Source organism: Schistocerca serialis, chromosome 11 (assembly GCF_023864345.2).
Source record: "Schistocerca serialis cubense isolate TAMUIC-IGC-003099 chromosome 11, iqSchSeri2.2, whole genome shotgun sequence".
Taxonomy (NCBI): Eukaryota; Metazoa; Arthropoda; class Insecta; order Orthoptera; family Acrididae; genus Schistocerca; species Schistocerca serialis.
Window position 1 is genome coordinate 77,827,862 of NC_064648.1, and position 12,609 is coordinate 77,840,470.

The 12,609-nt window shown below is 40.2% G+C and overlaps 1 protein-coding gene across 1 annotated transcript in view; it reads right to left on the reverse strand.

Annotated features, from left to right (window-relative positions):
• LOC126426465 (speckle-type POZ protein-like) overlaps positions 1–5,316 on the reverse strand; it is a 159,754-nt gene extending 154,438 nt beyond the window's left edge. The window contains exon 1 of the mRNA XM_050088378.1: positions 5,266–5,316. The gene's annotated coding sequence lies outside the window, so the exon portion shown is untranslated. The remainder of the gene's footprint in view (positions 1–5,265) is intronic.
• Positions 5,317–12,609: the final 7,293 nt, after the last annotated feature.

Here is a 12,609-nt window from a genome sequence, read left to right on the forward strand (position 1 = left end):
ATGACAGCGGATATTCAGACCACAGGGCACGTGATGTAGTCAGCTTAAGTAACGCCGATACACAAACAGGAAAATATAATGAAGAATCGAAATACAGTTGTCTAATACTGCGTAAGCCGCTAATACAAACAGAACCCAAGACTGGTGTGGTTTCTCGATCTGATTACGTCTATTCTGTCACTGTCTGCTAAAGAAAACGAAATACGCCTTTCTAACACTGCAGTGATTTTAACACCAAATAAACGAGACTGTTCTAGCACAAATGGTCATTTTTATAATACGACACAATTCACGAAGACCAACATAAAATGCCTATGAGGCCTACTACTAGCAAAATGCTTTGTTAGAAAGTAGTTTCACATTTCATTCATACACTAGTTTCTCGAGCATGAGATGTAACAGTAATAGTAATAGTAATAGTAGTAGTAGTAGTAGTAGTAGTAGTAGGAGGAGGAGGAGGAGGAGGAGGAGGAGGAGATTTATATATAAATTTGGAATCTTCATATTCTTCCATAATTTGTGTAATGTCCCCGTTTCTCCTCTTTACTCGTTCTAACAATCAATCTTGTCATGACTAATTCTGGAACTATTCCTACCTTTGTCAAAACTTATCCGCCGATTAACTTAACTAACCCTGCCCGAATCACCGGTTGAGTTATCCCTGATTATTCTCCGGTTAGGCGTTGTTATGTTCGTACAAATCATTTTCTGCGCTACTTCCAGAATAGAACTTCAGCGGCTGCTAGACGGGGACTGTACAACTGGCCCCAAAAATGACAAAATTTCATTTTCCTGGATACACCGAGAAGATAATACGTAATCTTTCTTGCCTGTTATTCCTGTTAGTCGTTTATTTCCACTCGGGTAGTCTGAATCTATGTATTTCCCCAGTAATTATAACAATGCTTATCTTCTGCAAACCCAATCAACCTCATAATCTGCGACTGGCATTCACTCGTTCGGCTTTACTCCGCTCAGCTTTTGCCTGCATCACGGGCACTATGCAGGCATTCCAAAATCAACTTCTGATTTTTTTTTCCATGGAACCAAACTGCTGGTGTCATCGGTCCCTAGGCTTACCCACTACTTAATTTAACTGAAAGTAACTTACGCTAAGGACAACACATCCCCGAGGGAAGATTCGAACCTCCGACAGGGGCAGCCGCGCTAACCGTGAAAGTCGCCTAAGACCGCATGGCTACCCCGCGCGGCTTATGTTTCATTCAGAAATCAACTTACAGAGTGTGTTCAGAAACCAACAGGGATGCGCATCAAAATAATATGAGTAATCGGTAGGCCAACGTGCTTTGTGAAACTACGTTTTTTCTCAAGAATATGAATTTGCCTCTCCCCTAACCATCACCCTCATAGATACGGGTCCGCTGCGCATGCTTTAATCTGGCATGCTTAGGCGCGGCAGTAAAATTTTTCCCGGTTGCATGTAGCTGCTTTCTGCGACTGCTTACACAGCCAGCATCCACATTTCTGTAGCCAGAAACGGGAGAAGGTACTACTTTACTGATACGCCACTCAACTGCGCATGCGTTTAAGCTCGCTCGTAACTGCTAAAACGAATCTAATGTAAACAGCTATAACGTCACGCTCATCGGAGGCAATCTGTTGTTATTAAGCATTGCATAGTCTTCCTAAAGCCTTTGACACATTTTCCTGTTGGCAAACGCTTGTATGACCAGTGTTTTGTTGTATGTGGGGCACATTTCCTTGGCAATTTATGTTTCATTTTCATTTTTTTTCTCGTTCGCATTTTATTGTTGCAGTATTCTGCGGTAGCGGGATACAGTAATATCCTTTGTTAGAGTATCAATTCTTACCAGTCAAAAATACAAAAAAATTAACTGAAAATTAAAACGAAAAATTCCCGGAATTCTAAAAAATTCCCGGGTCTTTCCCGCATCTCTCGGTTGTCCCGGGTCGTATACACCCAGTAAAATATACTCGTCATGTAACTAAGTCAAGGAAATTGATAGAAATAGTAACGTCTCGAGCGGGAAATCCAACAACAGACTGCGGTGCATCTAACAATATGCATTGCATTCACAAATCTGTTTCACGCGGTATGTGTTGAGATCGTACCTTATTACGTGTAATTCAAGTACAAAAAAGTTTTGTTCTGCTGCGCAAAATATTACACCCACCATTCGGTACCATTATTATAACGAACGCAGTCGGCTTCTTTGGGGGGAGGGGCTGTTTATAAGCTTCAAATTGGAGTGACAAAACTAGCGACGCGCCTATTACCTAAAATTTCCCTTCGTCTGATAAATTACCTGTAAGTATTAAATAGACATAGCCTGAGTTAATTACATCAAAGAAGTATATATCGCATCCTGTAACAGATTTACAGCAAATTACTTCGAAGCTTTACAACAGAATGTCTTTATTACATCACTAAAAGTTTCTGCGCATTCCTTGACTTTTTGTTAACACACCACACCACCTGACCCACACTATTTCTTCATTTTGTCACCATCCTGTTCTTTGAGCTGAGTGACCTTTCTACACCGGTTGTGGAAACGGTAACACAGAACACATGCAGTTACTGGTGTCTCACTCATAGTCGATGTTTGCCCTCTAAAAAGCAAGATCAGAAGACCAATATTATGATTTATTACGACTAGCATACTTGCAAGTTCGCACGTCTGCAATAACGGCGTCAACACCAAAGTTCTGACATCAGTTTTTTTTTACAACTGTCAAACAATTCTTTAATTGCTTTAAAACGTTTAAAATACGCACTTGGTTCCATCACTGTCACAGCCTTGTCCTTGAATTGTTTAATTTCATAGTTTGTATACTCCAAGAACAGCACACTTGTGTAGCGTCCAGTATTAGTTTTTATTTTTTTATTTCGATATTCTACACCGTGTTCATCGCGATCAGAGGCAGTCTAAACAAGGGAGGAGCTATGAAATTCTGAGCGATTAATTTTGCGAAACAAGTGAGCCGGCATTTAACGCATCGCCCCGAATCACACTGCGTACAATGTAATTTTAACTCTTCGTTTCTAACAAGACTGCCTCTGTCACACTTGTTAAGTCCGCACCGTCCTTGTACGTATGTTCATATGACAACCGCACGGACCTTTGGCAGAGGAATATAGAATGAACTGAGAAGAGCTGGAACAAAACCCGATATATCCACCTTTGCTGTATTCGCGTGTTTGAGCGGTAGGGGGCAGATACGGGTGTAATAATACTCGCTGCCACAAAATTTTCAGCACAACGCGACATCAAGTGTTTTATGGTGTGTTTCTTTTTATAGCTTGTGCAGTCATTTGGAGATCACAATGTTACTTTCTGTACTAACAGCAAATGCGGATTTATCGGTTTTTGTTCCGGCACTCAACTGTGCTCTGGGTACGCCTGCTTAGTCAGCTTATAACCGCCTCGCCTATTCTAATATGCATTGTTGGAAGCCACACAATTTCATGCTATACACTTTGTTAAGGAGAAGCATGGAAGTTTATAAACGTCGCTAACAATATGTACGTGCGTTTTATTGTAGGGTGCCTGCTACAGTTGGTGGAAGCAATTGACAAAACCTGTTTTCTGCCATAATCTAACCACCATCGAAAGGGCATGGTACTAAGTTGCGGTAACAAAGTTCCTTCAGTTCACTACTGTAAATCTTGACAACTGAAATAATCCTCAATGCAACAAGACAAGAAACTTCCCATGACTTCAAAAGACTGACGGTGCAACATAAATTAGCTAAGATTTCTCTTTGATTGGGAAGATTCGTCTGCCATCAAGGAAATTATGGAGAATTGTTTCGTCTTTAATGTCTAGAACCATGACAATGCAATTTAATAATTCTGATAGAGTATAACGCGTTTGCTAGCATACGTGGACCTTTCAAGTTTAACCCACTTCCAAGTTTAGTACTGTTTTATTAATTAAGAGTAATTTTGTTGTACGTGAGGACTCTTCCTGACTTACGATACACACAAAAAAAGGCACTCCTTGGCGATTCAACACTCAATTCTGTTTCGTTTTCTGTGCATGAATTAGAATTTTGACTCCCTACACTTCCAAGTTTAGTACTGTTTTATTAATTAAGAGTAATTTTGTTGTACGTGAGGACTCTTCCTGACTTACGATACACACAAAAAAAGGCACTCCTTGGCGATTCAACACTCAATTCTGTTTCGTTTTCTGTGCATGAATTAGAATTTTGACTCCCTACACTTCACCGTTTTCAAGGGCGACAGCTCTTGCATAGTGATCTTACTGCGTCCTTTTCTAGTTTGCCCTAAAGTTACGGATACAGATACGGATACGGAAATGAACGGGCATTTTTGTATAGCTTCGTTATAATTTCTAACTGCCTTTAACAGTTCGCAAAGAGCCCCATTCTGATCGCGGTCAAAGTACAACCGACTGAACCCTCAATTATTTTCTTTGCTGGCAATCTCACGTTCAGCAGTTCAGGATGACGACGTAAGGATGCGTTAGCAATGGTCTACAATTACTGTTCGGGGACTGAGGAACAGTAACTCAAGATTCTGTAAGCATTTCTTTCGACTATGTCTTCTGCAGTACGCTGCCTTTTACTGGAAGACTATTGTTTCTACACAATACACATACACAAGAATTTAAAGACATCGGGCGCACACTAAATAATCACATGTCTTCCGTAACGAACTACAGGCTGGCTAATCATTAAAATAGATGAAATTACAACAATGAAAGCTTATTAAAGACTGTCCTGTCGCGAAGCCTAATGTTCACGATCGCGCCATATTTAAATACGGTTCGTCACATTTAACGCGGTTTTCCATCATAAAAACAAAGTAAATTCAGAAAATGTATGTTACATAATGGGCAGAATTAGATACTATTTAAAGATATCAAACGCAACGGAAGGGGGGGTGGGGAAAATTACGTAATATTTACACCGTTACTCCTTGCGAACACTTTTTCAGCTCTTAGGTATGCTGTCGGATTACATTCAGTATCTAATTTTCTCAGCAAAATGGGGAGAGTGCAAGACAAGAACTCCTTTTCAGCCCTTGCAAAACTTTCTGTACGTAAAATCTTAGAAGCATTACTTTTTATGAGAATAGAATAAAGGGACCAATATATGTAGCAGTGTTAATACGAAATGCGCAGCGAACTTAATCACCGAAGCAAAATCATTTCTTCCACATTAGCCTCGACAGTGAAAAATGAGAACGTAAAACTACAATCGCTACGCAAAGTCAGTTTGGAACAGACACACGAGTGCAAAATGTACTTCTCTTACCTTACTAATCTCGCTAACACACGCCTGCCGATGCTGCAACGTACACCGTCCACACAGTGCAAACAGCTCACTTCAAATGCGGCGCAGTTCCAAAACAGCAGCAGTGTGCAACGAAGTCAGTGCTGCCAACTCCTCGGAGGGGGTCGCGTAGCCCAGCAGAACAAATGACGGAACGAAAACTTGCAATCACATTGCTGAGGCGTACGCTATTTAGGAATATCAATTTGCTCAACTACAAGTGCGTACTGCGTCAAGTGGCTTGGCATAGTTGACAGCAAGATTAACAAGCATTCGCGATGAAGCACTTTGTGCAAGCATGCTTGACAGTCTGTACGGTAATTTTGCACAAGTAATAGCACTGTTAAAACTGCTTGAAACTTGATCGATTTTCTAAGACGCGAACACGCCTCAACGCCGCCATAGCCGAAGGATCGCCGCTACGGTAGCTCAGCGTGTTAGGTCAGAGGGTTAGCTGCCCTCTGTAATAAAACAATAAATAAAAAAACTGCGTGAACGGATGAATGACGAACTTAAGAATGGATGTCCGCCCCGAACAAATGAACGAGCCATAACGAACAAAATGAGAGGGTTTGACGACATGTTGATCACATGATCCACAGTCATAGGTCGCTTCTTCTACTGCAGTCGGTACAATCCCCGAGTAGCGGTTAGATTTACGCTAGCATATCAGAGTACAGAGCAAACGCCACATGTGACACAACCTTCTCAGACGTCTTATGTCGAGCAACACGAAGCAATTCAATAGCAAACTGCTACACTAACTTATTCGACTATAGGAGGGGTAGACAGTATTAAATAGAAGTCCTTTAGATATCGGTAAGGTACACAGAGGCATATCATAAAATGGTAAACTGCGAACGAAATAGAGGGCAAGTGATCATGTCGTAAACAGTCATGCCATTATTAAAACGATAAATTCTCGCAAAATAAGCGGCCTGAGGGAAAACACTTGGGTATAGAAGAGTTTTAACCGAAGTGTTCACAGCCCCTTACATCATGATTTTTAATCTAAAATTCCGTAATAACATAGGGTTTCCAGATGTCCCCGTTTTCCAGGCCAATTCTAGTTTCAGGTTAAAGAAATCCGTGTCCCGAAAAATACTTCTGGGACGACAGATTGTCCCGGATTTCGGAGTAATATTCTCGGACTCTATTTTTTTCTCCAAATTTTTGCGCGCATCTCCAGCAGTTAACCTAAATACCGAAAGTTCTCACTTCAGTTTAAGCTCTGCACCAACTTGGTTCTCTGTTTCCTTGTATGAGTCGTATCACCGTTAATTTTTTATTAAACTGTTTCGTTGTTTCAAACGAAGTCAAAATGCCAGAGAGAAAGTCTTCATTCATAGAAAAATACTCAAAAAATGATTCTTCATAAAATGTGGGAGACGTCAGTGTGAAGAATGTACAATTTGCGTTGCGTTTCCGTCGCGCATGGGGGAAAGAGCAAATACTGGATTGTTAAGTACAGCTACTCGCAGAGGTCCGTACGTGTTGTATGGCAGCGAAACTCGGTAGATAGGCTAACGTGGAACCGATAAAAGCAGGAATCAAATTAGTTCCCATTTTGGCCACCACGTTCAAATCTGGCGTTGTACGTCTCCGGTGATCATATTGAAGAAATAATATAAGCGGCGGTTAACAATAAAATCAGGATTATGCCTTTTTCATTTGTTTGACCTTTTCTGCTCACATTCCATTCCTAATCCATAACATGTGAAAACATTTCTATAGGTCTTTCTTGCATTCACAATACCAGATTTGTTTCTGATGACCAAAATTGGAACTATTTTTTCCAGCGTGTATTAGTTCCACATTAACATGTTAGAATATCTACAAGTTTTGCTGTCATGCGACCATTACACCCACACTGAACCACTGTGAATAGCTGCATTTTAACCGTAACTACTCGGTAATAAGGATCAATTACCTAGCATCAAACTTGTACTCTGAAAACACTAAAATGGACAGTTATTTTGTTTCAAATTTATTTAAACAGAGAAAATTAGTAGCAGCAGCAGATTTAGCAGTGTGCTATCATGTCGTTAAACATCATATGTCCTTGAAATCGGCGAACTCTACTTCTAGGCTAAGCTCTAAACCTTTTAATGATTCTGAAGCAGCAAAATATGTTACGATTGGACAGAACAAAATCAGCAGCAAATTGTGAAAGCAGTGTTGGCGCACGACAATGTAAAACAATAATGTGACGCTCTTTCGAAGTCCGTCATTTTGGTATAGCTACAGACGGTAGTAATCACAAAGCCAAGCAAATATTTCCATTAATTAGTTCAGTGTTTTTTAGCTTAAGAGAAGTCTCCTGGTTTCCGTTCCCCAAATTACGGTCGTTTTTAGTCAGTTTAAGAGAAATTTCCTTGTTTGTCAGACAAGTATTACGGCAATACTATAATACCAGATTCAGTTCTGTTTTTCTGCGTGTCCTCAAATATTTATACCAATCATGCGGATATATTCTTATCGTAACCTAATATGAGAAACGTTTTCCTGTCATTAATCTGTCTGTACCAGACATCTAGTGTTTCTTACTCGTTCACTTTAGACGGAAACCGCCTATTCGCTCACCAGTCAAACTTTCTTGTGGAACAAAATTACCTCCGATTTGAATCGCCAACAATTGCGAGACTAATAATGCGTAAACAATGGTTGGCCCCACACGGCTGCAGGATATTTCTTCGTGTATGTCACGTGCTATTTGTTTTGCCTGCAACGTCGTCTTGTCAGTGTAGGCGCATGCGCGTAATTGTTGCAAATTAGTTTTGTGAAAAGTTAATATTTTGCGGAGCAGTAGTAGGATCCAAGGCAAGAAAATAACAATATTCGCTGGGGTATAAGGGAAATTCGCTATTAACTTGAAAATTATGAAATAATGGAAGATGTCGTCTCATATGACTCGTAAACATTTTTCTCTTTTTTTTTTCGGATCACATAGGCGACGCTCAAAGTGATCCTTGTACAAGCATGCTTACAAGGGGAGGCCGCCAATTGTGAAATTCAGATTCGATTCATACTGCGCATAATAATAGCTCATGGCCAGAGGTGTAATGTGGCAAAGCACCAAGATGCACTTCTCAGCCGTTGTCGAGAAAATCGACAGTTAATAGAAACCGTTGCGGTGAAATACTCTCTACGATTAACAATTTTCTACAGCGTCGTGGCGCAGCGGTAAGCGCTCGGGTTCGTAATCCGAAAGTCGCCGGATCGAATCTCGCGCCATGCAATTTTTTTATTAGTTTTTTGTAATTCAAATATATATATATATATATATATATATATATATATATATATAAACTATTAATGAATTGCTTATGCATATTGGTGAAGGCGGATCTCTCTCCAATTGTACCGCCTCCATTTTTCCGTTTGTTTAACAGAGTGTAGCAAAGCTCTCCCGTCCGCACTGATTTTCGACGACGTTATAAGTTGCGCTAGGGACCGCATCTACCTTCTTTCGAAGTTAGCAGGCAACTACGCTGTTATGCGGCTGCTCGTTTCGGCCCATTCAACATCTGTCCTTCAAGTGTAACGAGCGAGTAACGGAGTTTATACTTCATACCTGCCACAGCGAATTTGTGTTCGTGGGGTCTCTGTTCTAATTCGAACGTTTGACTTACGCTATACGCATTCGTTTCGGAATATCGTTTCTACGTCTTCCGTTAACTATACGTGGTTAACATTATGAAGACAATTAATAACATTTGTGAAATACAACTTTGTTCGCGGAAAACATAATGATGTTCGAAGTCACCAGTTTTTCCACGAGAAACGACTTTCAACAACTTATTATATGCATAATTGTTGCAACTGATTGTCGGGAATTATATATATATATATATATATATATATATATATATATATATATATATATATATGTGTGTGTGTGTGTGTGTGTGTTTGTGTGTGTGTGTGTGTGTGTGTGTGTGTGTATACACATTTGAATTACAAAAAACAAATACTAAAAAAAAAAAAAAGATTCGATCCGGCGACCTTCGGATTACGAACCCAAGCGCTTACCGCTGCACCACAACGCTGTAGAACATTATTAATCGTAGGTAGTATTTCACCGCAACGGTTTCTTTTAACTGTCGATTTTCTCGACAACGGCTAAGAAGTGCATCTTGGTGCTTTGCCACATTACACCTCTGGCCATGGGCTTTTATTATGCGCAGTATGAATCGAATCTGAATTTCACAATTAGCGGCCTCCCCTTGTTAGACACAATGTATGGATGCTTGCATAAAACGCTGGTTTGTGCTTGCTTGTCAAGCTTATGTGTGTGGGTTCCTTTAGCGAGGACGAGATGGTGAGATTGTGGAAATGAACTCCAGTGGAGACTAAAGCACACAAACTTGTAATCGAAACAGGAGGAAAACCTCGCTAGGAGTTGTTCTTGCATTTCCAAATACTGGCATACAACACAGCATTACAATAAAAGCCACAAATTTTTCATTTATAGTGCGGTGTAACATAAGAAAAGCTCCTCAGATTTTAAAGTTCCCTTTCACAGAGACATAAAATGGCAAATACATTGTGCGCTCGGCGTATTCATGGTACTGCAAGAAAAGAATAATCCTTAGTTTTTGAACTCATGTGCAGTGTAGCTGTTCATTCATTACTGTGTTTACCACATACTATAAGTATATGTTCGAGTTCCTTGTGGGACACAGTGACCTACTTTCCAACATGGGCGGATAAAGATAGTAGAAACTAATTGATGTTTTCTTTGCTGAAGCTCAAAGAAAGAAAATACCTGTATACCCAGTAACAAATGATCTCTCTCATCATGATCCACAGCTGGCGTAAATAACATAGTGCCATTCAGTATGGATACTCCTTAATGGAAATCAGGTGGAATGATCAACGACTCCAGAGCAAATGTTTTTAAGAATAGTACGTGATAAATTCGTATTATTATTTAAACAATAGCTTTCCATATAAGCAAATCGGAAAGGACATCAAACAGCCATGTAAAATAACATGCATCACTAGAGTGATTAAAGTAGCTACTTGCTCTTTTGTCAAGAGCAAGCAGAGATCTTGCAGTAGTTGTACACTGAAAACTACTCAAAATTACCAAGAAAGGATATTAAAAATCAGGTAACATGCACTTAGTTTCAGAAATCAGTAATTCTGACAACAGACTTAAGGCACGGAATGTAATGGCGGTTGCAGTGACGGATTAAGTAAGCCTGGGGCCCGTAGCAAATTCTTAGAAGGGGCCCTTGGTTTGTTTAGGTCGTATGCTTTAGGGTATAAACTGAAACAAGGTTGTTACAAATAAACTTTTCTCCATTTAATGCCGACAAATTTAGAAATAATACAAGTTAGACCAATGTCTCTCAGCAAATCGTATTGAATGTTCATTACACTGAGGTCATTTAAACGTTCGTGTCCCATCGTATTTCTTAATTCACTTTTAATGCGCTTTAACGTTGAAAAAGAACTGTCTACGCTACAGTTGGTGATCATTAAATGCGTAAGGCTATTTCTACATTTGTAAAACACAATCCTAACGATTTTTCCATGAAAAATTTGTAAATCTGTAGTTCCAAAGCTTCCTTCTTTTTTCTGCCAATGGCACCAGCGACATCCGTTTTCAGCAACTCACCGAGCTGTACCAGTTCTTCGCCTAGCGGCTCTTCGTAGTCATCTGGGTAAGCGTTCCACGATATTAGGAGTGCTTTTAAAGATTTCTTCTGCTGTGAGAGATTTGAAGTCCCGCATTATTACAAAAACGTTAGTCAGGTGATGGTATTTTCCCCTGCAATTAAGTAATGCAGCCAGTACACAGTCAATTATCACAATAAACACCTGAAATTCAAAATGTTCTCCGGGCATTTGATTTTTTACAGCTTCATCGAGAGTAGTTGACCCACTATAATGGTACTTTGTATTTCGCTTGCGTCGTCTTGAAGTTTGTTGCTGATATTCTTCACAGCTAGTCAGGGATTTGTCTTTTGCCTCAATTTCTGAAAAAGTGAACCTCATTGCTTGGATACATTCATGTAAGGATTTATAAAGTTCGTATCTGGTGCTCAGGTCTTGATCAGACGACTGCAGCGAAACGCTAGTCTTTTGCAGGCGTTCTAGGATTCTGTTCCATGCGACATTCATTATTCCCGCTTCCAACATACTCGTTTTCAGAACCAGTCCGTAGGCCTGACCGACTCTCTACCTTTTGATGCATATTAGTAGATAAGTCATTCAAAACTTGTTTGATCCTATGAAAACCAAATAAAATCGCCATTGTAGCATCAGTTCTGGCCGTCCACCTAGTGTCCGATAACCTTTTCAAAATCAGACTATTAGTAGTATCATTTTTCACTGCTTTGAAAAGAAGGCGCCATCGATTGATAGACGCGGGAAACAATGTACAGAAAGGGTTTCAAGGACCAGGAAGGAAATGAATGCTTTTGTATAACATTCTACAGCATACTTGGCGACCAAATTTAACGAAAGTGCAAAACAGGGAGTATATTCAGCGTAAATATTTTCAACATTTCGCGGCCCTGTCAGCAACTGCATAAATATTAATTTTAATTTTAATAACCAACAGCCTCAGTTGCACCGTTTACATCGACATCTTCATCTACATCTACATCCATACTCCGCAAGCCACCTAACGGTGTGTGGAGGAGGGTACTTTGAGTACCTCTATCGGTTCTCCCTTCTATTCCAGTCTCGTATTCTTCGTGGAAAGAAAGGTTCTCGGTATGCCTCTGTGTGGGCTCTAATCTCTCTGATTTAATGCTCATGGTCTTTTCGCGAGATATACGTAGGAGGGAGCAATATACTGCTTGACTCCGGTGAAGGTATGTTCTCGAAACTTCAACAAAAGGCCGTACCGAACTACTGAGCGTCTCCCCTGCAGAGTCTTCCACTGTAGTTTATCTGTCATCTCCGTAACGCTTTCGCGATTACTAAATGATCCTGTAACGAAGCGCGCTGCTCTCGGTTGGATCTTCTCTATATCTTCTATCAACCCCATCTGGTACGGATCCCACACTGCTGAGCAATATTCGAGCAGTGGGCGAAGAAGTGTACTGTAACCCACTTCCTTTGTTTTCGGATTGCATTTCCTTAGGATTCTTCCAATGAATCTCAGTCTGGCATCTGCTTTACCGACGATCAGCTTTATATGATCATTCCATTTTAAATCACTCCTAATGCCTACTCCCAGATAATTTATGGAATTGCTGACCTGCTATATTGTAGCTAAATGATAAGGGACCTTTCTTTCTATGTATTCGCAGCACATTACACTTGTCTACATTGAGGTTCAATCGCCATTCCCCACACCATGCGTTA